General features: G+C 38.7%; 1 protein-coding gene across 1 annotated transcript in view; it reads right to left on the reverse strand.

Moving 5' to 3' along the window:
- Positions 1 to 25,462, reverse strand: part of LOC132105870 (liprin-alpha-2-like) — a 216,017-nt gene that overhangs the window by 186,535 nt on the left and 4,020 nt on the right. The gene's annotated exons all lie outside the window — the stretch shown is intronic.

The raw sequence follows: 25,462 nt of genomic DNA on the forward strand, positions 1-25,462 counted from the left end.
CTCTGCCACTTTGCTCTGAACAGGAATTTATTTTTTTGAAAGATATGTTCTTAGATTGATCCTCAGTCTTTTGTATGTTAAACAGTTCTTAAAGGAACAGTTCATCCAAAATGTAACATTCTCTCATTATTGACTCGCCCTCGTGTCATTGCTGACTTTCTGTAATCTTCAACAATAGACATAAGCATAGCCTGTCTGTACTTTTCAACTGTTTTAATCCGTTATCCATGAAAAATCTTCCATAGCTCTCAAATCTCATTTGTGCACGTTCAGTTTAAATATAGTACAACAAGATGTATTGTATCAGCTTTTACATCAGCTGAGACATGAAAATCAGGTTTGACATCACTGATGTCAAATATGGCCTATTTGTACTGTACTATATATTTGTAATGCTTATCCAGGTACTGAAGTGATATAGCATATTTGAACTAAACGCAAATGCATGAGATTTAACATTTCAGTCAGTTCCTCATAAATAATGAGGCTGTCATACTGCTTCAGAAGACTTGAATATTGACCCGAGTTGAATAAGGGTCAAAACGAATGAATAAAAGAGTGGATCATGTGCGAGAATCAGCACAGGCTGCGAAACAGATGCAGTGTACTTGAGACCAGACTTGGCCTTGGGTCCGAGTCCATGAAAAGACAAAGAGTGTGAAAATATGGTCTTGGACTTAGACTAAAGTTGGACTTTAAACAGAATGCAGTCTTGCCACAGCCAGTCCTCGTTATGGAAAGAGCTCTCCGGACATTCTTCAAAATATCCCCTAATCCACAGAAGACTGATGTGTCCAGAAAGACATTAAAGTGAGAAAATGATGACCAAATACTTATTTTTGCTTTAATTATCCCCTTAAGACAGTCACAAGGAATCCATTTACAGAGAATAATCATGTATGAATTGACGTCAATAAGAAATCTATATAAAACGGTGTGGGTGTGCCAAAGCAGGCAACATTTCAATTGAGATGCTTGCTTCCCATTTATGGACAAAACAATAATGAGAATGGTGGAAAAGGAGTCTAGAAAAGCTAAAGATCCAGCCAACACAATAATTCCCCACCCCTTGAATTGGCTGAAGTATTCCCAACTGCTCAGGCCCTATTCAACCTCAACATCAAAGGTTCTCTGGCATTGGCTTGGCAATCCATAGAGAATTCCAATGGCAGAATGGGATTAATAATTTAGAAATCATTCGGGTAAGAGCACAGTAAGGTCCTGGGAGATTTGACACAAAGATCATCCAAAACGGAGGAGGAGGGTAGCATGAACGGGTGAACATGAGTCTCCAGTGAGATGGAGAGAATACCAAGTGTTGGCTAGGAAATGAGGTATGTTGGGCTCTTGATAGGGGGAGGGTCGGAGGAGGAAGGAGATAATCTCATCACAAGATACGGTATGACTGTCCATAGGGACCGGTGAGAGTGTATACCACTTGGAGCGGAGATAGATTAGGTCATTCCAAAGAGCACATGAAGGCTTTTCCAGCTATAATTTTGGACAGGAAGCAGGAATGAGGACCTTTAAGAAGATTTTAAAGTGGATAATAGAGGGAAAAATGTCTTGTTGTGAAGAACCATAAAGACAATTTACCATAAACGATCTTCCAAGTTGGTAAAAATGCTTTGATGTAATAAACCATGGCTAGATGAAGGATGGATGCATAGACCTACAGGTGAAACAATAGAGTAGTAGATGCTCCAACAGAAACATCAAAGGAAGGTCACAGCAAGACTAATTTCATTAAGACGATTTGGTGCGATAAACATTTTAATTTGAATAAATGGCTGTTAATGAATCTATTCAGATCAATACAAACAGTTTTTTTGTTTGTTTGCTTCCAGAGAAGTTTAAGTTTAAGTCAAGCTATCAGGCTAACGTATGCTAACCCGATTTTGAGGAGGAACCAGATTTCTCACGAAACGCATGTAGATGGAAGAAGTTTAAAATATATACTAATGCTAATAATTAGCATAGTCCCTGAGTGGCAGTGTGAGAGCAAACTCCCTCAGACCCTGTGACTCAGTGAATGTGTGCAATCAGCTCGAATTAGGACGCGTTCGTGTAGAGGTGTCAACTGTTTGCAAATGCGTGACTGGTCTGACAACAATTGTGATGGTTACTGAAAGTGATATCCAATCTATATAAATATTACACTGAGCTCAGAAGAGTAAATGACAAATGAATCACAACAGAGCTCCACTCTGTTGCTCTCAATTACAAATGGTTCAGTGATTGCATCAGAGGTTAACACCATTGTGCTTTTATATTCACCACAGCACACAATCATACTCGAATACTATGAATTATACTAATTTTTTATAATACAATTCAAAGTATCTCATATCAGTAACACTTTAGTAAAGGGACCAATTCTCACTATTAACAAGTTGCTTATTAGCATGCCTATTATTAACATATTGGCAGTTTATTAGTATATAAAGCACATATTCAGCATGATCATATTCTACATCCCTAATCTTATCTAATATTGAAACTTAACAACTACTTTACTAACTATTAATAAGCAGCAAATTAGAAGTTTATTGATTATAGTGTAGTATTTTGTAGACATTTACCAAGGTGACTCAGAAAAGTGGTGGTACCATGGTAGAGTTGTGGTATCACACAAGGTCTCAAAGACTGTTGTACTTAAATCCATGTATTTAAACAGAACCAAAGCACTTCCAAAAGTACCATAGGACTACTTTAGTAAATGTCCACAGTACATTTCGGTACTTCTGCGTAGGTGAAATATTTGAAGTTATGTGCTTCATAAGGTATCCATGGTATTAACGTGAATGTTACATATGTTTTTATTATTTATACTATGGTATTACCATGCCACCACATCAAGAAACATTTTACATTTTGGTGGTACTTTGCATATGAACAAGTCAAAGTATCTTAGATGAAATACAAAAATGCTAAGGTACTTACCATGGTTCTACTAGGAACACTGATAATTAAACTTACTGTACAAAAACACCTCAAAGTATACAGTACCATGGTATTACCATTGTGCATCTACTCAATATACAGCGACAAGGTAATACCATATTTTCATGATTTATACCACATTAGCATGCACTATATAAAAAAGAAACATGGAAATTGCATAGTATTTTTAAAGTATAATACATTATAGGTACTTACTTGCAAGAATACCATACAAAAACACAATATTAACATGTTATTTGTCATTAAAACATGGTAATAATTGCTTGGCATGTTTCTGCGTGTTTTTTCTAAATGCAAGCATCCAAGGTTTCAAAAAATGTTGTGGTATTACACTGATACATGTCCTTAATATACCATGCTGCTATTTTGCCATATTATCCTTACTCAACAAAAATCCCAAGCGATTTGCAGTATCTACAAAATACAGCTCCCTCGACCATCATCTCTCTATCTCTCTCTCTCTCATAGCTGGAAGGGGATTTCAGCCTAGATTTCTAGCGAGGTCTTCCCCACTCCCATCAATGATGACTCACCAGTCTTGTTTTTGGCTCCATTCTGCTCACAGATACAGCTCTATGGTATCGCACAGCTGGGTGCGCTGGTATTGACATACTGCAACCATGACAACACATCTTTTCAAGAAAAGCCTCCAAGGACACTGGCGCTAAAAAAGGAATAAAATAAAGTTATGGCTGTAATATAGATCTGGGTTTCCTGTGGCTTAATGTACCGTTATGATTACTTATTTGTTTAGAGTAACGCTCACACCCTTGTGATTTTACGTGCTGAGACACTGAGCTGATGTATTAGGTTTCGCGAGTCAATAAAAGTTTTTTTGTTGGTTTTTATGTGGATATACGTTATACATGGTTCCTATCCTTTGCTGTAACTCATCTTATGCCCTCCATTAGAACAGATTCGACCAGGCAGAGAAAAACAACACTACTAAACATTTGAGCCGACTGGCAAGCCCTTTCAGGTGAAAAATACAATTACAGAAAGAGGGGACACCGTTCATATCCATCCAGGAAAGTCTCAGGCTAAAGTTCACACATTAAAGCAGAGCTAGAGGGCTAAGCACAGTTTAGGATACACCATACTTTTTGAATGTCCAGCAACAGAGGTTATAGAAATGGTCTTGCAGTGTGCATAAAAACCTAAGCATGAAAAAAAGTTGGCTAAACTTGCAAAGTAAAGACTAGAAAAGGAACTTTATTGAATTAAAAACACAGTGACATGAAAAAAATACGGAAATAAATATATGTGTATGTGAATGTCTAACTAAAATATTAAAACTGAGAAACACTTGATGAAAAATTAAAGACGTAATTTAAAAAAAAAAAAAAAAAAAGTAAAAAAAATAATAACTCGCAGCATCGCAAATGTTCTTCAACAGTACATATAAAGTTTGGTTTTGAAGTACTATTTGAGATGCAATGGGTTAATTTATATACATACATACATACATATATATATATATATATATATATATACACACACACACACACACACACACAGACAGAGAGAGGCCTTAATGGAACATGAAGATTGTGAAGCTGGTTAAGAAATTGTATGTATTACAATTATCCATCTTCTCTTCTGCTTGTTGGAGGAAATGTGTGTTTAGATTATTATTATCAATAAACATAACCATCTGTGTTTTATCAGTGCAATTATACTGTAAGTGTGTTTTATTACATAGCTGTTTCCACTGTTTTATAAAAGCAATAAGCCGCCCAAATACAGTCATTTTACCACAGTTAAAGGGGTTTCAGAACTTCTATAATTTTGAGTTAAACCAATTTTAATTGACTTTAAGAGAGACAGCCTCTTTGGGTTATAGCGTTAATGCTTTTTTGTGCATAACCCAAATTTCTCACTTGTGGTTCCCTAAAAACAGATCCCACAAATCTGACTGCCTAAAATTACAATAATTGAGACAAACATCGAATAATTGTTCAATGATACTGTTACAATGCAGCACCAAAACTAAAAAGTGGTACAACGAAAAGAAATCTGGTCTACTGTAGGAGCTAATTCAGTAGCACAAATACTATCCAGGGGCCTTTTGCTGTGGTGTACACGAGATTCAAGCATCTGGCCATTATAAAAACATTAAGGCTAATGAGCCCAACATATTAAGCAGATTTTATACTGATGCCCCTCATGGGTCCACATGGCACGAGCCGTCTCTGAAAATAGGTGCAGTGGCTAATCTCTGCCCGTGTGATCCTCACACAATCTCTCTGTCCAAAGCACACTGCCAATTTCCACTCGCCATGCAGCCTCATGAATCATTCGTCGATACTACAGGATAAAAACGAGAGTCTTTCAGCGGGAGAATCGATGCTGGTGTCAGGGGGAAGCCCTGTCTCTCTGTCTGGGCCGCACAGGCAGACGTCACGCTCTCAAATGATGCTACAGTCAGCTCTTCCCTGGTAAAACATCAAAGATACACAGTTATAAGTTCATGGGAGATATTAACCTTTATGTCACACAGCATGGCAATTGGAAACTAAAGAGGGCATTTTTAATTGGACCCCATGCTGTGGATATACGCATGTTATAGACCACGCTGACTGTCTCATGCTGGACAAAACTGTTTTCTACTGAGCTTTGAATATTGTCAGAAGTCTCACACTGGTCCTGCATTCTCAGAAGTCTAAATCAAAATCTCAACACTTCTGACTGGATAAAAGACATTCTTCAACCTGAGAAAGACCTTGTTCTCATATAGACTCCACTTGTTGTCATACAGACTTTATTAGATAAAAGGCAATAAAAACCAAACAAAAAGCAATACATTTTTGCTACAGCTGTTGGGTAAAATAGTGAACACGCACACTCACAAAACAATAGAATACATCTGAATATAATATAATTTAAATTATATAATATAATATAATATAATATAATATAATATAATATAATATAATATAATATAATATAATATAATATAATATAATATAATATAATATAATAAACCAATAATAATAATTATTATTATTATGAGATTTATTGTTGCAATTTTTTTACTAAATCAACATCAATAATTGTTATTATTGTTATTTTCATGTTGTTGTTATTGTTGTTATATTTTAGCATATACATATTATAAATATTATTATGATTGTTTGTTGTTTTCACAAAATAAAAATATTTATGTTTCGCAATGTGTTATTTTTAAATTCATGCGTCATCGTACTGTTGTGAACACACATTGAAGACTGACATGCAAGAGAAGAAACAGCTGAATAAAGTCATTATTTTTGTTTTTGGTTGCTCACAAAAAGTATTCTTGTACAGTAGCTTCATGAAATTACGGTTGTACCACTGATGTCACATGGACTATTTTAACAATGTCTTTACTGCCTTTCTGGACCTTGAATGTGTCAGTTGCATCGCTGTCTATGCAGATCAGAAAGCTCTCAGATTTCAGCAAAAATATCTTAATTTCTTTAAATTTGTGGAATGCCATGAGAAGGAGTAATTAATGACAGACTTTTCATTTTGGGTGAACTGTCCCTTTAAAGTTATGTAAGATGTATTTATTGTAAAAGATTTATTTAAAAAAAGTTACCATCTACTGTAAACATTTCTTGGTCTCGTTTAAAAGTATAAAGAAGACTGGCATATTCTCTCACAGAAGGCAAATGCACCTTCATCCATTTCTGCTTTATTAGTACGTAAACCCTCTTGATAAGTTTGAGCTCGCTGACAAGAGCTGTCACTCACACGCTGCGAGATCGATGGGGAGCGCAGAGCCTTTGTAGCCGTCTGTCACAGCAGTCACACAGAGATCTCTGTCACGTTCGCCATCACGTACTAAAATCACACAGGACCACCACTTACTACACACCAGACCTCCACACAGAAAATCTGACAGCAATATTCTGACACTGAATTTATTTTAGTATATTAACAGGATTATGGCTATACAAATATATAACTGATTGCCACTCCTCAGTTTTTGCTGCTTAAATCGAATTATTCTTGCTTTGCAGCTTGCTGGATTGCTTTAATGAATAACATGAGGTATTTATCTGCCATGAAATACAATCCATTTCATGACAGAAATTGAAAGAGATTAGTTTATGAGAGCTTCAGATGAAATTTCTATGTTTGGAGGTTATCAATAAATTTACATGCATATGAAAACATTAGTCTCATTGCTTCTTTCAAAGTATCTCAGGAAGGTTAAAATATCGCCTTAATGTGATATTAAAAGGGCGTTCTGCAATTATATTTTGAGGTGTTTAAAAAAGTATTGCTCAAACTTTTTATTAGAGGTTTTTAGAAAATAAAATTACTTTTCTGAAGCAATTAGTTTATGATTTTTGCCTGGTGAAAAAAATAAATAAATAAATAAAATACCCCACTATTATTTTCATAATATTATCTATTATTATTTTCATTTATACACCACAGTTCAAAAGTCTGAGGAGTGTATTTTATTTATTTATTTAATTATTTTAAGGATTTTTTGTTGTTGTTGTTGTTCAGCAAGGATGCAGTAAAGCCAGTAAAGCCATTTATGCTTTTGATAGATTTCTATTGCAAAGAATACTATTATTTTGCTCTTTCTATTCATTGAAAAATCCTGAAAAAGAAATGAATCACAGTTTAAAAAACATAATATTCAGCACTGAAAAAAAAACATTTTTGTAACGAGGCTGCCTTAAGCAGGGATTGAACAGGGGTCTCTGGTGCTCTAAGAGTGTGACTTTACTCACTGAGCTACTCCCAGACTGTTAAAGAGAAAACAAAGTACAAAATAAACGTAGCAAACTTAGCTACCATTAAACAAAAAAAGACACAAGGGTCCAAAAATACAAGCACAATCAAACTTAACTTAGCAACTGGATACACAGGAAGCATAGGCTCAAGAATGAACACAATAGCAGGGAACAAACAGACTTATAAAGGGTCAAACACAGGTGTGAGGAATCAACGCTGATGAGCAGAGCACTGAACATGGTACGGGGCGATGACGCCCTCTGGAGGAGCGGAGAGACCATAGGGCTAGAGTTCATAGGGCAAGAGCCCTCTGCAGTTCTGGAGGGAACATGACAGTACTCATTGAGAGTGACCCCTGCAGGCCAGGATGAAAACAGCAATGCAGATACGAGCCCATTACAGGATCCCCTCTCCTAGGAACGGCTCTTGACATTCCCTAGATTGACTCCTTGGGCTTGGTGAAAGTCTGAGATGAGAGCCTTATCCAAGACATCCCGAGCTGGAACCCAAGTCCGCTCCTCTTGGCCATAACCCTCCCAGTCTACCAAGTACTGAGCCCTTCCACGTACCCGGCGGTAATCCTGCAGCCTGCGGACGGTGTATACTGGCTGACCATCAATCATGCGAGGAGCTGGGGCAGATTTACTGGCTGGAGACAAAGTGGAACAAACAACTGGTTTTAATCGAGAAACATGGAAAGTAGGATGGATTTTCATGGACCTGGGCAGGAGAAGACGAAAGGAAACCGGATTAATCTTTCTGAGGATCTTGAAGGGACCAATGAATCTTGGAGCCAGCTTACGGGATTCCACTCGCAAGGAAAGATCTCGGGTAGAGAGCCACACTCTTTGTCCTGGACGAAATGAGGGTCCTGCTCTCCTCCTTCGGTTAGCCTGCCTCCGTTGGAGTCGGGCCGCCCTCACTAAGGCTGCACGGGCCCTCTTCCAGGAAAGTCGACAACGACGGACAAGCTGTGTGGCAGCTGGGGTGTCAACCTCTGGCTCCTGTCCAGGAAACAAAGGGGGGGGGGGGGGAATCCATAGAGACACTCAAAGGGGGACATGCCTAAAGAAGAATGGTACAGAGTGTTATGAGCGAATTCAGCCCAAATTAAACGAGAGTTCCAAGTGGATTGGTTGTCAGCAACCAGGCACCTTAGGGTCTTCTCAATGTCCTGATTTACCCTCTCAGTTTGTCCATTGGGGGGTGGAAGCCAGAGGACATGCTGATGGAGGACCCAATGAGCCGGCCAAACGCCTTCCAAAACCGGTATGTATACTGTGGCCCCCGATCAGAAACCATATCCTGGGGAAAGCCGTGGATTCTGAACACATGTTTCATCAGACGTTCTGCAGTTTGGTTAGCTGTGGGGAGTTTGGGCATGGGTAAGAGGTGACAAGTCTTAGAAAATCTATCTACCACCACCAGAATTACTGTGTTTCCCTGAGACGGGGGCAAGCCTGTGACGAAATCCAGTGAGATGTGAGACCATGGACGTCTCGGGATAGGCAGTGGGTGCAGTAAACCATGAGGGTGAGTTCTTGACTCCTTGCACTGGGCACACACTGGACAGGCAGAGACAAAGGCCCTAACATCTCTCTGTAACTTGGGCCACCAAAACTTCCTCTGAACCAGCTTGCAGGTTCGAGTGGTTCCCGGGTGTCCGGAGGGGAGGGATGCATGTGCCCACTGCAGGACCTCAGAGCGCATACATATTTGGGATAAAGAGACGCCCTACAGGGCCATTACCTGGAGCAGGCTGTTGCTGTTGGGCTCTCCTGACGGCGGTCTCAATATCCCACTGAATAGGGGCTATCACCCTGGATGTGGGGAGGATGGGTTCTGGGCACAACTCCCTCTCAGGTGGTTCAAACTGCCTCGAGAGTGCATCTGGCTTGAGATTCTTGGAACCTGGGCGATAAGAGAGAATGAAGTTGAACCGGTTAAAAAAAAGGGCCCAACGGGCTTGTCGTGAGTTTAACCTCTTGGCATCTCGAATGTAGGTGAGATTTTGATGGTCTGTCCAGATGAGGAACGGGTGTTTGGCACCCTCAAGCCAGTGCCTCCACTCCTCCAATGCCATCTTAATGGCCAACAGCTCCCGTTCCCAATGTCATAATTTCTCTGTGTTGAAGTAAGACGGCGGGAGAAAAAGGCACATGGGTGAAGTTTATAATCACTCTTACACTTCTGTGACAAGACCGTTCCTACCCCCACATCTGAGGCATCCACTTCCAGGACAAAGGGCAGCTCTGGGTCTGGGAGAGTTAGAATGGGGGCAGATGTGAATCGTTGTTTCAGTGTATTGAAGGCATGGTCAGCATCGCTGGTCCACATGAATGGCCTGTTAGACTTCTTTGTGAGTGAGGAGAGAGGTTCTGCAACAGAACTAAAATTTCTTATGAATCTCCTGTAGAAATTAGAGAACCCCAGAAAGCGCTGTACCTGCTTGACTGAAGTGGGTTGGGGCCAGTCCAAGACTGCTCGGATCTTGCCTGGATCCATCTGGAGGCTGCCCTTGGACACATGGAAGCCGAGAAATGAGACAGCTGGGACATGGAACTCGCTCTTCTCCAGCTTAACAAAGAGCTTGTGCTTCAACAGCTGGGTCAGGACCTGTCTGACATGCTGAATGTGTTCTTGGAGGTTGCGGGAGAATATTAAAATATCATCCAAGTAAACAAACACAAATATGTTCAGCATCTCTCTAAGAACATCATTAATAAAGGCCTGAAAGACAGCAGGAGCATTAACCAGCCCGAATGGCATTACCTGGTACTCGTAGTGGCCTGTCGGGGTATTAAATGCGGTCTTCCATTCGTCCCCCTCCCGGATCCTCACAAGATGGTATGCATTTCGGAGGTCCAGTTTGGTAAAGATGGTGGCCCCCTGCAGGATCTCAAAGGCTGTGGTCATAAGTGGGAGGGGGTAACGATTCTTAATTGTGATGTTATTTAAGCCTCGATAATCTATACAAGGTCTGAGACTACCATCCTTCTTTTCAACGAAGAAGAAACCGGCTCCTGCCGGTGATGTGGAAGCCTGACTAATGTTATGATAGTCTGAATATATGCTCAGTCCAGTTCTTCATTTGTCACTATAGAACCCCAATAACAAAATCAATATCAATTTAACAAAGCATCAGAAGACCCCAAAAGCCTAGGTATATTATAAAGATTCTGTCACCACTTGCCAATTTATTACTGCTAAAATCTCAACAAATTACTTCCTGTTAAAGCTCCAACCTGTAGGCAGGTAAAACATGAAGCTTGTTTAAAATCACACCGTATATATCAGCTGAAATGCTTTCTGCTATGGCACACTGCTCTGAACCTCTTAAACAAGACTAATGGAAAGCACCACTTGTGTATTATATAGGCAATAAAGTTGTATATGGAAAATGAAAACATATCAGCATTTGCATTTCTGTAGACTCTGTCAGAATCTGTCCCTGACCACCTCCGAAGGTGCTTTCAGTGATCCGATTGAGTCTGACATTAAAGATTTATTTTAAAAAGCTAAGATGCTGTAGACACTCATTCATTTACAGTGCTGTGTCCAAACTCCCCCACACACACACACACACACACTGCCACCATGGAGACTGCTTCATGCAGACTGTCTTCACTCTCGTTTCACTCACATCCGCCTCTGCACACACACAAAGTTCAGATTCTGTACAGTAAGTGTTACACCTGAGATAGAAAAATTATAGAGAAAACCACACAACATCAATCACAAGGGAAAAGTTTTTCACGTTAAAACAACTGAAATCAATTTTTCCATATCTTTAAATGAATACAGATCTTACAAAGCTTAAAACAAAACCCTCTCAGTCTACAATATTTCAAGAAATTCACACCACAAACTAATTATATTTTCAGTTACAACCCGAATTCCGGAAAAGTTGGGACGTTTTTTAAATTTTAATAAAATGAAAACTAAAGGAATTTCAAATCACATGAGCCAATTATTTATTCACAATAGAACATAGATAACGTAGCAAATGTTTAAACTGAGAAATTTTACACTTTTATCCACTTGATTAGCTCATTTAAAATTTAATGCCTGCTACAGGTCTCAAAAAAGTTGGCACGGGGGCAACAAATGGCTAAAAAAGCAAGCAGTTGTGAAAAGATTCAGCTGGGAGAACATCTAGTGATTAATTAAGTTAATTGATATCAGGTCTGTAACATGATTAGCTATAAAAGCTTTGTCTTAGAGAAGCAGAGTCTCTCAGAAGTAAAGATGGGCAGAGGCTCTCCAATCTGTGAAAGACTGCGTAAAAAAATTGTGGAAAACTTTAAAAACAATGTTCCTCAACGTCAAATTACAAAGGCTTTGCAAATCTCATCATCTACAGTGCATAACATCATCAAAAGATTCAGAGAAACTGGAGAAATCTCTGTGCGTAAGGGACAAAGCCGGAGACCTTTATTGGATGCCCATGGTCTTCGGGCTCTCAGACGACACTGCATCACTCATCCGCATGATTGTGTCAATGACATAACTAAATGGGCCCAGGAATACTTTCAGAAACCACTGTCGGTAAACACAATCCGCTGTGCCATCAGCAGATGCCATCTAAAGCTCTATCATGCAAAAAGGAAGCCATATGTGAACATGGTCCAGAAGCGCCGTCGTGTCCTGTGGGCCAAGGCTCATTTAAAATTGACTATTTCAAAGTGGAATAGTGTTTTATGGTCAGACGAGTCCAAATTTGACATTCTTGTTGGAAATCACGGACGCCGTGTCCTCCGGGCTAAAGAGGAGGGAGACCTTCCAGCATGTTATCAGCGTTCAGTTCAAAAGCCAGCATCTCTGATGGTATGGGGGTGCATAAGTGCATACGGTATGGGCAGCTTGCATGTTTTGGAAGGCTCTGTGAATGCTGAAAGGTATATAAAGGTTTTAGAGCAACATATGCTTCCCTCCAAACAACGTCTATTTCAGGGAAGGCCTTGTTTATTTCAGCAGGACAATGCAAAACCACATACTGCAGCTATAACAACAGCATGGCTTCGTCGTAGAAGAGTCCGGGTGCTAACCTGGCCTGCCTGCAGTCCAGATCTTTCACCTATAGAGAACATTTGGCGCATCATTAAACGAAAAATACGTCAAAGACGACCACGAACTCTTCAGCAGCTGGAAATCTATATAAGGCAAGAATGGGACCAAATTCCAACAGCAAAACTCCAGCAACTCATAGCCTCAATGCCCAGACGTCTTCAAACTGTTTTGAAAAGAAAAGGAGATGCTACACCATGGTAAACATGCCCGTCCCAACTATTTTGAGACCTGTAGCAGAAATCAAAATTGAAATGAGCTCATTTTGTGCATAAAATTGTAAACTTTCTCAGTTTAAACATTTGCTATGTTATCTATGTTCTATTGTGAATAAAATATTGGCTGATGTGATTTGAAAGTCTTTTAGTTTTCATTTTATTCAAATTTAAAAAACGTCCCAACTTTTCCGGAATTCGGGTTGTATAATTTTAGTTTGCAGTTGTAGAAATTTTGTTTTGTTCTTTTTATTCAGTTTTCGCTTACCTTTAATTTATTTCAGTTTGTTGCCAAGACATTTTTGATAATTTTGTAACGCTTTCTAATTACTTAGAAAGTAATGCACTTCTCCTAAAAAGAAGAAAATACCACACAATTTAAGGTATGTTTCATGCATAAAAAATAATACTTTAGCAAGCAACACTATTGAATCATCACATTTTAGAATGTGAAAGAGGCGTCCTGTTGTTATAAAGCAATATTTAACAGATTGTCTGCTGCAGCAGGACACCAGCAGAAGAGATGCAATCTAATCTGTCTTTTCAAATAACAGTTAAAGATGTGAGTTGTGGGTGGCGACCGGAGATGAATGTGGCATTGCTTGAGCCATGCTAGTTGGTGTGGTCTTTTCTCTCCCGATATAGCGTATATTTGAAACTGACAAAATAATAGAGATGGCTGGACCAGTCTGATGGATTGGAGGTATATGCTGTCTGTTCCCATTGAGGGTGTGCATTGTGAAATTGCAGTGGAACTGTGGATCTATAGGAGAATGAAGCCGAGAATAGCTTTCTGCAGAAGGAATACAGCCTCTACTCTTTCTGCACTGCACCACCTGTTGTTTAGCGCTAGCTGATGACAGGCGAAAACAGTCACCGGCATCCACCTACCAGCTCAACACCTGCAGACCTCACAATCTAATCAGAATCAAAACAACATCATCTGTTGCACCTGCTATACCAATTCATAATTTTTTTAAATAATTAGTAATTAATTAGCAATTATTTTTGATAGATAAAACAAAAGAACGATATTGACAGAAAGATAGAATGATAGTATGACAAAAGGATAGATAGATATAATTTTATATCACTGTAACAATATACATCATGGCTTTAAATGCTATAGAAATTTCATGAAAAAAAAATTATGCTATAGAAAATTCTTGTCACCAGTGTCAATATCACAAAAGAACTAATACTAGCCTAAATTAATTAATTATTAATAAATTGAATTAATTAAATAATTAATTATTCGTATGAAAGTTACAAAGTGATTTAGTCAAATGCAGTGAGAAATGTTCTCTCTTTTGTTGTTGATTAACATGAAATGACAGACAACAGGAATATCAGACTGCTGTCACTTTAAGAGCTGCCTGGATCCAATATACTGTTAAACATTTGTTTTCTTACTAAGCTGTTTGCTTTTACTTAAGATGCTATATAATGCCTATAAAACGGCAAAAAAAAAAAAAAACTTTCAATACTTACATGGTTGCACTGTCTTCGCGAGCATGCGCCTCTCTGACGGCGCTCAGAAACAGTCTCTCAGACAGTGCATGCATAGTGAAAGGACTTCTCTTTCGCAGCCGATTGTGTTTCAATGGCTTAAGATTACTTGTCTTTAAGCAAGGGCTGGAGATTTAACACTTTAATTAGATTAATTAATTATAAAAAATAACGTGTTAAAATTATTAACGCATTTAATGCACTTGCTCCGCCCCAGACTTATAGGGGTCATCTGACATTTCTTACAGCTTATTGATGACAAATATGAGGTAGGGCAACAACTGACTGGCTGATGCAGCCTAGAGTTCAAAATATAGGGAAAAAAATTCATTTTAGTGAAATGTAATTAAAATGTTACGTGTTACTTCCCCCGCACATCTAGTTTCTTCAGGATCTGTGGTGTATTATTATTTTATAAACAAATAAATATATAATAATATATAATAAATAAATATAAATAAAAACCTGTTATAAATAAAATATTGATGAATTTGTCTTTTTGACTGTCTATCAGTAAATAAACACTAGGCTATATAATAAAATAATAATCCAAGCCTACAATACAAAGTATTAATAGCCTAGTTTTTTAATTTTTTAATTTTTAATCCACTTTTGAATTTGCTGGTATAATAATTGCTTTTCCTAGGCAAACTTGACATTTTGGTCTAATATATGTACAAGAAGATTGCTCAAAAAGGACATAATGACATAAAAGCAAATATCATTTTGAATCCTAACCAAGTAACATTACAGTTCTATAGTCTAATCTGAAGGGTGAACTCAATAGACATAAATCATACAACAAGGTCATTTTTGAAGATTAGAATCCACTGTAAAAAATAAAAAAACGAACAGAAAAAATCAAATCTCTTCTTTATCAAAGTGTATTTCGCCATCATATGGACAAAATTTAAAGCATAACCAATAATTATTAAAAAAAATAATAGTACTATATGCACCCATTTGTAAGGAAGAAAGATTCGTTCGAATCGTATCGTTCAAGAATGACACATCACTACTAAGCAATATTACATGAGTACAAATGTGATACTGATCTTACACAACAGTTCAATAAATAATAATAGACACAATGTTGTCTGTTTTGCTAAATTTTGCCAATGAAAATATAAGGATAAAGCAGTATGATTTGTCTCCAAGAAACACACAGCGGCATTTTATTTCTCAATCCCTGTTTTGAATGAACTGGATGAACAATTAGGCTCATTGGATTTGAAGCCGTGCTGCACAGACAGATCGGTGTGCGACATCAAAGTACCGCGAGAGCAATTCAAAAGCACACAGAGCCTTCTGCTCACTATAGCTCGTGGTAGTTTGATGTCATACACGGAACGGTCTGATGGTGATGATCCACTTCAAGTCGAACAAGCCTAATGATTAAATGAACCATTTATAAAGAGAACTATTTACTTAATTCCTGAATGAATCAGCCATTTGAATGAATCAAGTGAATGAATGAATGAATGACTTCCTAAGTGTTCCTAACAGGATATATCACCCTCCAAAGGGCACTTCTGAAAGAAAACAATCATAGCCGTCATACTGAAGGGTTGCTCCAAACAAAGAGCTCAAAAATTGGCCACTTCAAAGGGCCCCTCAGACTGAAGGATTTCAAAGGGTACAACTGATGGACACTTTGGGCCCCCATGATCCAATGCACTGATTCTTTCCATGATGACTCAAATGTGTAATACATTTTATGTTGACTCAATCAAAATATTTCTTGCTGAAGCTACTTTTTGTAATCTCTATTTGATGCTTTACACAACAATGACTTTATTATGCCCATTATCTTTTGGGAGTAATTTCTCAGCCAAATTTGATGTGCCTAATTAGTTTAATCAATCACTGCCACATCATGTAATTAATTAGATTAAATGTTTTTAATCTCTTTACAGCCCTACTTTAAACCTTAAAAAAGTCTGCAAAGAATAGGTTTTCGTGACCACGTAGCACAGCAACGTCACATAAGCATGTAACCACAATAGAGATGACAGATGAAAATCTCAACTGGTTGACAAATTTCTACTGGTTAATCGTGTCTAGCAGTATTTCGCCCACAGACAGACAGACAGATAGATAGATAGAGTCACGTTTTTAGGAAACAGAAGACAAGGAAAACACCAGGATTAAATGGCGCCTCATGAGCCTGTTTAAAAACTTGTGCTGACCAGCTGGTTTCTATCTTCTCACAGATCTCCAACAGATCACTGGAGCTGTGTGATGCCCCTTCCTGCGTCATAACACTCCACCATCATCTGCAGGTCTAAATGACTATAGACTTGTTGCCCTTACTTCTAGTCATTAAGTCATTTGAAAGACTGGTGTTGACCCACCTGTAGGACATCACTGGACCATCACTGGATTTCCTGCAGTTTGCTTATCAAGTAAACAGGTAATGAATGATGCAGTCGACTTCTTCGCCAACTGAAGAAGTACAACCTGCCTCAGGTGCTGCTTCTGCAGTTCTACTCTGCAGTCATAGAGTCTGTCCTTTGTTCTTCTGAAAATGTCTGGTTTGGCTCAACTAACTACCAATTCAGACCTCAGAAAACTACAGTGGATAGTCAAGACTGCTGAGAGAATCATTGGTACACCCCTTCCTACACTCAAACTATATGCATCCAAAGTGAGGAATAGGGCTGTAAAAATCACTCTCTGGACCACTGACATCCAGGCACTTCCTCTTTGAACTGTTGCCTTCTGGTCGGCGCTACAGAGCACTGAAGATCAGGACAGCCAGGCAAGAATATTTCCTTGCAACATGCAATATACAGTCCAGTTATTTACATTCCTATGTATAATTGTATAAAGCATATCTGCACATGCACTGTGCACTCTCAGGGTAATGCTCCATCCTTTGACCAGACTCTCAGGCGAAAGACACAAAACGCTCACATACATGACTCTCCAATGTTGAGGAAGCAGAACATTAAACCGGGCAGGGAAAACACGTTGCTAGGCAACAAATGCCGAACAAAGCTAACCAACTCAGCGTAAAGGATAGTGTCCGTGAGCGCTGAGCTTCGCTGCAGAGCAAACCATCAGTCTATGAGAAAGGATCACTAAACAGGCTGGATATATAGTGAGCTCTGATTTACTTAGGGAAAAAAATCTCATGACTCCATTAGATAGTCCTCAAGACAGATTACTGTGAAAGTATTTTATCCGTCGCAAAGGTATTGTTAGCTTTTTTTAATCATTATTCACTAAGTGCATTTGTCTTTGTCAGGCCAAGGCGAAAGCTTGGAGCCCCATCAATTGTGCGATCGATTTACAGTAATCCACCTGAGCTGTACAGGGACCCTCTGAGCTCAGAGTCCCTTCAGCTCTGGAGCGATGCCAGATCCAGGCAAACAGCGATGGAGAAAGTCCTCAGCCAATTCATTCATCACGATCTATCACATCATTTCTGTGTGAATTCAGATGAAGGTCTGTATCAAGTCAGGAAGAAGGACAGCGTAAGTGAGTTTTCAGTCGTGCCAGTAAATATACAGAGAACTACATATAAATAAAATGTCTTGATTCTCACATATCTGGTTTCTTAAAGTTTTTGTAATGTCTCACACCTGAGTAATATTAATTAATGTTATTACTTATTATATGACTAGGGTTTGGTTTAGGGTTACTTGCATATAATTATGCATATTTAATTGTTATTATAAAAATAAGTACATGTTACATTTACATTTACATTTACATTTTGCTGACGCTTTTATCCAAAGCGACTTACAATTGCTATATATGTCAGAGGTCACACGCCTCTAGAGCAACTAGGGGTTAAGTGTCTTGCTCAGGGACACATTGGTGTGTCACAGTGGATTCGAACCCAGGTCTCTCACACCAAAGACATGTGTCTTGTCCACTGCGCCATCACCACCCCATATGTAACATGTAACATTGTGTAACAAGGACACCTTAAAATAAAGTGTTACCGGGTTTGAGGGTAGTTGCATGTAATTACGCATATTTTACTGTTATTACTACAGTAAATAGGCTACATGTAATGTGTAACAAGGTAACTGAAAAAGAGAGTTTTTTTCCCCCAACAATTTCTAGGCTTAATAGTGTTTTTTTTTGGGGGGGGGGGGGGGGGGGGGGGAGTTGGTGAACTTGTTTACAAAAGAACAAAACAGTATCAGTGAAGACCATGAAGAACAAAGAAATATCAAGGTAAATGTGAACAGAATATTTTTCTTGTATGTCATTTCCATTTAAAATGTCAAATCAAGCAAACTGTGAGAAAATACATTTAAATACATCAAATGTATTCATAACATATGACACACAAAATGCCAGCTATGAAGTTTATTTAGTGATACAAATATTTTAAAAAAATGTTAAAAATGACAAGCAAAATGCTGTTAACTTAAGCACAATACATCTCACACAAGCACAATACAATTCTCCTATGATGCATGCATGTCCACTCACTAGGTCATTGTTCAATAAAATAGTGTGCAAATTGTGTTTTAAGAGTGAATTTTATAACAATCCACAGGTCTAAACGCGTTCATAGTTAAAGAAACATCCATTAACAGAATGCAAATAGGAATATTAATCTCTGCAAAAACAGTGTCAGCCTTTTCATTCTAGATGCATAATCCTGCTTTTTGGAAATAGCCATCTGTGTGAGGGAGTTTCTCAAACACTGCAGTACAATAACAATATCAGAGTGAAGCTTCCACAGGATCCCTCATGTAAAATATAACAATGACAAGCTGTTTTACGGAGACATCGAGATAATGTGATAACTGCATTATATACAGCAGAGGTGATCAATACTGACAGTATCTGATTAATGATGTTTATGATTAATGACATTTTTTTGTTACCTATTAGGATAAGGGTTAAATAAAGTATATATATATATATATATATATATATATATATATATATATATATATATATATATATATATATATAAAATGTAACCCTCTGGTGCTCTTAGGTCACTTTTGACCAAAAAAGAAATTAAAGATTAAACTAAAGTCAGTATATCTTTTTGTCAAGGCGGAGAAATGCGTATTCCATGCACAGTCTGTTCCCTTCCTAGGGTATATCGTCTCATCCGAGGGAATATGTATGGACCCTGACAAGGTTAAGGCTGTGATAGATTGGCCATCTCCAGATTCCTGTAAGGCCCTACAGCGGTTTCTGGGGTTCGCCAATTTCTATCTGCGTTTTATTCGCAATTTCAGCCAACTAGCCTCACCTCTGACAGCCTTGACCTCTCCCAGTACTCCGTTCAGGTGGTAGGACGCAGCTGAGACTGCGTTCACTAACCTCAAAAGCCGCTTCGTTTCAGCTCCCATCCTTGTGGCCCCTGATCCCACACGGCAGTTCGCGGTGGAGGTCGACTCATCAGAGGTGGGGGTAGGAGCAGTGTTGTCCCAACGTGCTGCCTCGGACGATAAGGTACATCCTTGCGCGTTTTTTTCCCATCGGTTATCTCCTGCTGAATGCAATTATGACATTGGTAACAGAGAGTTGTTGGCCGTCAAATTAGCTTTAGAGGAGTGGCGTCACTGGCTGGAAGGTTCAGGGGTACCTTTCATTGTTTGGACCGATCATAAGAAATTAGAATACATTAGAACTGCCAAAAGACTCAATTCCAGGCAGGTTTGGTGGGCACTTTTTTTCGGTCGCTTTGATTTTACTTTATCGTACCGCCCGGGTTCCAAAAATGTCAAACCCGATTCTTTATCACGTCTTTTTGATCCCTCCGCCCGCCCGGTGACTCCCGAGTGTATTTTACCTGAGAAAGTAGTGGTCTCAGCACTCGTATGGGAGGTCGAGTCGAAGGTCAAGACGGCCTTAGAAGGGGTAACGCCTCCGCCCGGTTGTCCACCGAACCGTTTATTTGTGCCGGAGGAGTTAAGGTCCGAAGTCATTCAGTGGGGTCACTGCTCTAACATTGCTTGTCATCCAGGGATAAGTCGAACCAATGGGTTAGTTAAACAACGATTCTGGTGGCCACGTATGGCTCGTGACGTCCGCCAGTGGTAAGTCATCTAACCGACCTCCTGATAGGCTCCTCCAACCGCTGTCTGTCCCTTCGAGACCCTGGTCCCACATCGCACTAGATTTTGTTACCGCCCTCCTGCCCTCTAATGGCATGACGGTCGTTTTGACCGTAGTAGACCGGTTCTCGAAGGCGGCACATTTCATCCCCTTGCCCAAATTACCGACAGCCAAGGAGACAGCGGTCACTGTCCTAGATCACGTCTTTCAGCTTCATGGCCTCCCGGTAGACGTGGTCTCTGACAGGGGATCTCAATTTATATCCAAATTTTGGAAAGAGTTTTGTAAATTGCTAGGAGCGTCAGTTAGCTTGTCTTCGGGTTATCATCCCCAAAGTAACGGGCAGTCTGAGCGAGCCAACCAAGATTTAGAGAGAACATTGCGATGTTTGGTCTCCAATAATCCTTCTTCCTGGAGTCAACAACTCTCTATGGTGGAGAACGCTCACAATTCGTTACCAGTGTCAGCCACGGGCCTTTCTCCGTTTCAGTGCAGTTTAGGTTACCAGCCACCAGTCTTTCCCAGTCTGGAATCTGAAGTCGCAGTCCCCTCCGCTCACGCGTTTGTCCAGAGGTGCCACCGCACCTGGACCAGAGCCCGTGAGACTCTGCTCCGGATGAGGGAGCGCACTAAGGCCAAGGCCGATTGCCAGCGGTCAAAGCCTTCCGTTTACGTCGTGGGTCAAAAAGTGTGGCTTTTTACCAATAACATTCCTCTGCGATCCGTATCTAACAAGTTAGCTCCCAAATTTATTGGCCCGTTTACTATCACCAAAATCATTAGTCCGGTGACAGTCCACCTCAAACTACCTCCAGCGTACATGAGGATACACCCCGCCTTTCATGTGTCTAAAATTAAACCCGTGTTTTATGCACGTATTAATCCGCCTACTCTGGTTCCCCCGCTGCCTCGTCTCGTAGATGGGGAACCGACTTATTCGGTTAATCGCATTCTGGACTCGAGACGGAGGGGGCGAGGATTCCAGTACCTGGTGGACCAAGAAGGTTACGGTCCGGAGGAGAGGAGTTGGGTACCTGCTAGGGACATATTGGATCACTCCCTTATTGATGATTACAATCAGCAGGTAGGCCCTTCTGGGAACCCCAGAAGGCGTTCTTAGAGAGGGGGGGTACTGTCACGGCGTTTTGCACTTTGTGGTGAAGTCTGAATGTTTCGCGTCTGCACTGATTAGTTGTGGGCGTCTCCGTTAAATGTCATCAGCAGCAGCTGTCACTCATTATTCTCTCCCTATATTTTGGATTGTCTCACGTCTTGTGTTTGTGAGAGCGTTGTTTCATGTCTGGTAATTGTTCTATGCTTCTGTGTTGTTCTGCGTTGGATGTCCGTGTCTTCCCCCGGAACCTCATCCACTCATCGCACCTTCACAAGCATCACCACTTACCTTTGGCTCGATTCCCCGCAGTTCCTGTGCCATCCTCTCCTGCTGCCAACTCACCATCACCATCTGGATTACTCACCGTCTCTCCACCACCTTGGATTGTCGTCTTCCCAGCGTTATTTGTATTCTTGTTTGTTTTGTCTGGTTTTCATTAAATTGTTCATACTGGCACTTGTTTCCAGCTCCTCCTCCACCCAGTCGTCACATGCAGTCAAAAAGTGGACAGCAAGGAAGGGGTTAGACTCTAAAACATCAAGAGTGGAAAACACACACACAAACACACACTCACACACACACTCACATACACAATTATACACACTCAAGTGAATTGGTATAGCTATAACCATATAGCTAAAACGAGTCAGAAATCTGAAATAAGAGGTTGAAATCAGTTTAGACCCAGAAGGATTAAGCTCTGATAAAACATTCCTGTACAGTTAGATTTTTATTGAAGATTTAATTTATTGTATAACAAAATGCTTTATAAGGTTTGACTGTAGTAATAATTCGAAAACTGATGCTTCAAATCAAAATTTAAAAAAAAAAGAAAGAAAAAAATCTAAACCTTTACAAAATGTTAATAAAATAAATAAAATTAAGTATTTCTGTCTAAAATCAACTAGAGAATTTATAGTCCTTTTATATAGAGCGATATTGGAATCTAGATGTTTTGAATTGAATTGAATTGCAGATGTTTTACTTATATTACTCCCACCAGATGGCTTTAAAAATTAGATTTTTATATATATAAACTTTCAGGTCTCCAGTCACTTTTGACCACGAAGACCACAAGTGTGACTCCCAAATAAGGAGCACCAGTGGGTTAAACAAAGGTGAGGTTATGCAGTCATACTGTCTGAAACATCTAACGCAATGAGCATCTAACCCTTGGCGTCTGTGCAGTGGTGTGAGCTGAATTCGTGGTGGCCTGCCAGTGTCCCCGGATGGGCAGTAGTGGCACTGAAGCCCAGGGCAGAGCACTCAGCCTGGCATATTCCTGCACTCTCATGTGGCAGCCACCCAACTGTACATCTGCAGATTCAGACCCCCCAGGTGATGCTCCCCCTGTTGGGCAGGAGCGGCATGCTGTTTGCTTTGCAGAAAAGCAGGGCTTATATAAGTGGCCTATTCTGAAGGTACAGAACAAGTGTCACCTCAAGGTAAGAGCGTGCACTAGTGGATAACACGTGCTGATTGAGTGATTATGAAACGTGACAGCACCATGAAACGTGTCATGAAGTGCAAGTGTAAGCTAAATGTGTGGAATTCATACCACAGCATTTCATTCAACACCCAGAAAGCTGTTTAATAGTGAATAAGCCAGTGGTTATCAAGTAGGGGCCTAAGCAAATTGTTAAAATTAAAAAAAAAGGCCCTAAAGATTACCTAATTTTTTTTAATAAGACAAGGCAAGTATTAAAATAAGCCAAAACAAATTAATTTCAAGATATTTCTTATTTCAATGTACCCCATAAACTGCTTTTTCTTTGAAACACCCAAGGTGTTTAGCTATATATTCAAGCTATATATATATATATATATATATATATATATATATATATATATATTTAAAATGCATGACTACATGACTATATACAGTATATATATATAAATATATATACAGTATATATATATATATATATATATATATATATATATATATACACACATAAAATAATAATAAAAATGTATAAGAAAAGTGTGTTTTCTATAACTGAAAAGTCATGCAAACCAATGATTTTTTTTCTTTATCTTTCTGGGCATTTATATATAATATAAGAATTTTTTTCTATCAATACCAAGTTCTTAAAATATTTATCATAAAAATTGTAAAAATATAAATTTACTTTTCTTTTTTTCTTACATCCTTATCTTTAATCCTTATGTTTTAAATCTGAAACAACAAAGTCTGGATATTTTTATGGATGATGCAGTCAAAATCCATCTGGAATAAGCAATGGCTGGTCATATTTCTGAAAGACATTTCATAGATTTCTAAAAGACACTGATATTCCTCATACATTCTATTTAGGATAAGTAAACCTCAATTTATTTTTAATCTATTAATTAAACACAGCATTTGACCCATTATGTAGATAACTATAGCCTAATATGTAATATTTAATGTAATTTTAAAAATAGTATTAAAGGGTGAAAATATACTTTCTGACATAGATTTGAATGTCCAGTGTAACCACCAGTGATGGCATCATCTGTATTTGCATACTGAATTGCATTTAGTCTTCTTCTCTAGATCTAATAGCATAATTGTGATTGGTCTTTTTTCCTTGCATATCTTATAATTGCTTATAGCCTAAATTTGTGTTGAAGACGTGCTAAATGTCATACAATTCACTAAGTAATCTGAACAGAAGTTGGTAACACTTTATTTTAACGTGTCTTTGTTACACAAGTAGCACGTTCTTACTATTATAATAACAATTAATTATGCAAAATTACATGCAAGTAACCCTGAGCCAAACCCTAATCCTAATCCTAACCATATAGTAAGTACATGTATTTAACTAATATTACTCAGTACTTAAATGAGTATTTACACTGTAACAATGACACCTTAAAATAAAATACAGCCCAGAAGTCTAAATCAAATCTTTCCTATACAACACTATTCTTTTGCTGCCTTGCAAGCACGTCTAATTCATTGGGGAAATGCTAATCAAAGTGTTTATAAACCATATGTCAGTTCTGCTATGAACCAGTGAACAGAGTCAAACTGTGACTCATTAAAATCAAACGACTACACACATTCCATTCATTATTCATCTCCATATATTGCATACATTTGAATCACTTCACCATGGCAACGTATATTCAAACCGATGATTGGTGCACGTCATTGGTAGGTTAATGATGGTCATGAATAATTAATCCCAACAGTATCAGCATGCATTGCTTTTCATTTAAACATGCAGTGATGCATAATACTTACTCCCTGGTAGTTAAAGTAAGATTCCTTTCAGTGAATGTACATGTTGAAATCCACCTTCCAAGGTTCATTTGGCCACTAAAAAGAGATCATTGGAAGCCATGTGTGAGTTTAACAAGAGCAGCACATGAGCAACAGCACAGATGGGCTGCTTAAATGCTATTAGCTGACTGAATTGGACAGCATTTCTGTCTTGGGTACAAATGCATCTTGTTTGTCGTATTGTTTACATCAGTTGATTACAAATAAGTGTGAGATTAGTGCACATGTCGGAGGGATTTAATCCTTGTTAAAAATGTTTAACACTTACTCTATATTGCACACTAAGTTACACTATGTTTGGACACTTTCTGATTGTCACACTATATCACTGGATACTTTTTACTTTTATATGCAGAAACCATTTTAATTATTATTATTTAAAAAAATTTAGAGTAAAAACTACATTATTTAATTAAAACAATTTAATAATAATATGCATTATTATTGGTTGGGGTGTCACTAGTATAGAAGAAACTGAGAATTATATTTTTGCAAGTTGAACTTGGTTCTGTTGGTTTTTCACAACCTCACCAGCATGTA

Source organism: Carassius carassius, chromosome 26, assembly GCF_963082965.1.
Source record: "Carassius carassius chromosome 26, fCarCar2.1, whole genome shotgun sequence".
Lineage (NCBI taxonomy): Eukaryota > Metazoa > Chordata > Actinopteri > Cypriniformes > Cyprinidae > Carassius > Carassius carassius.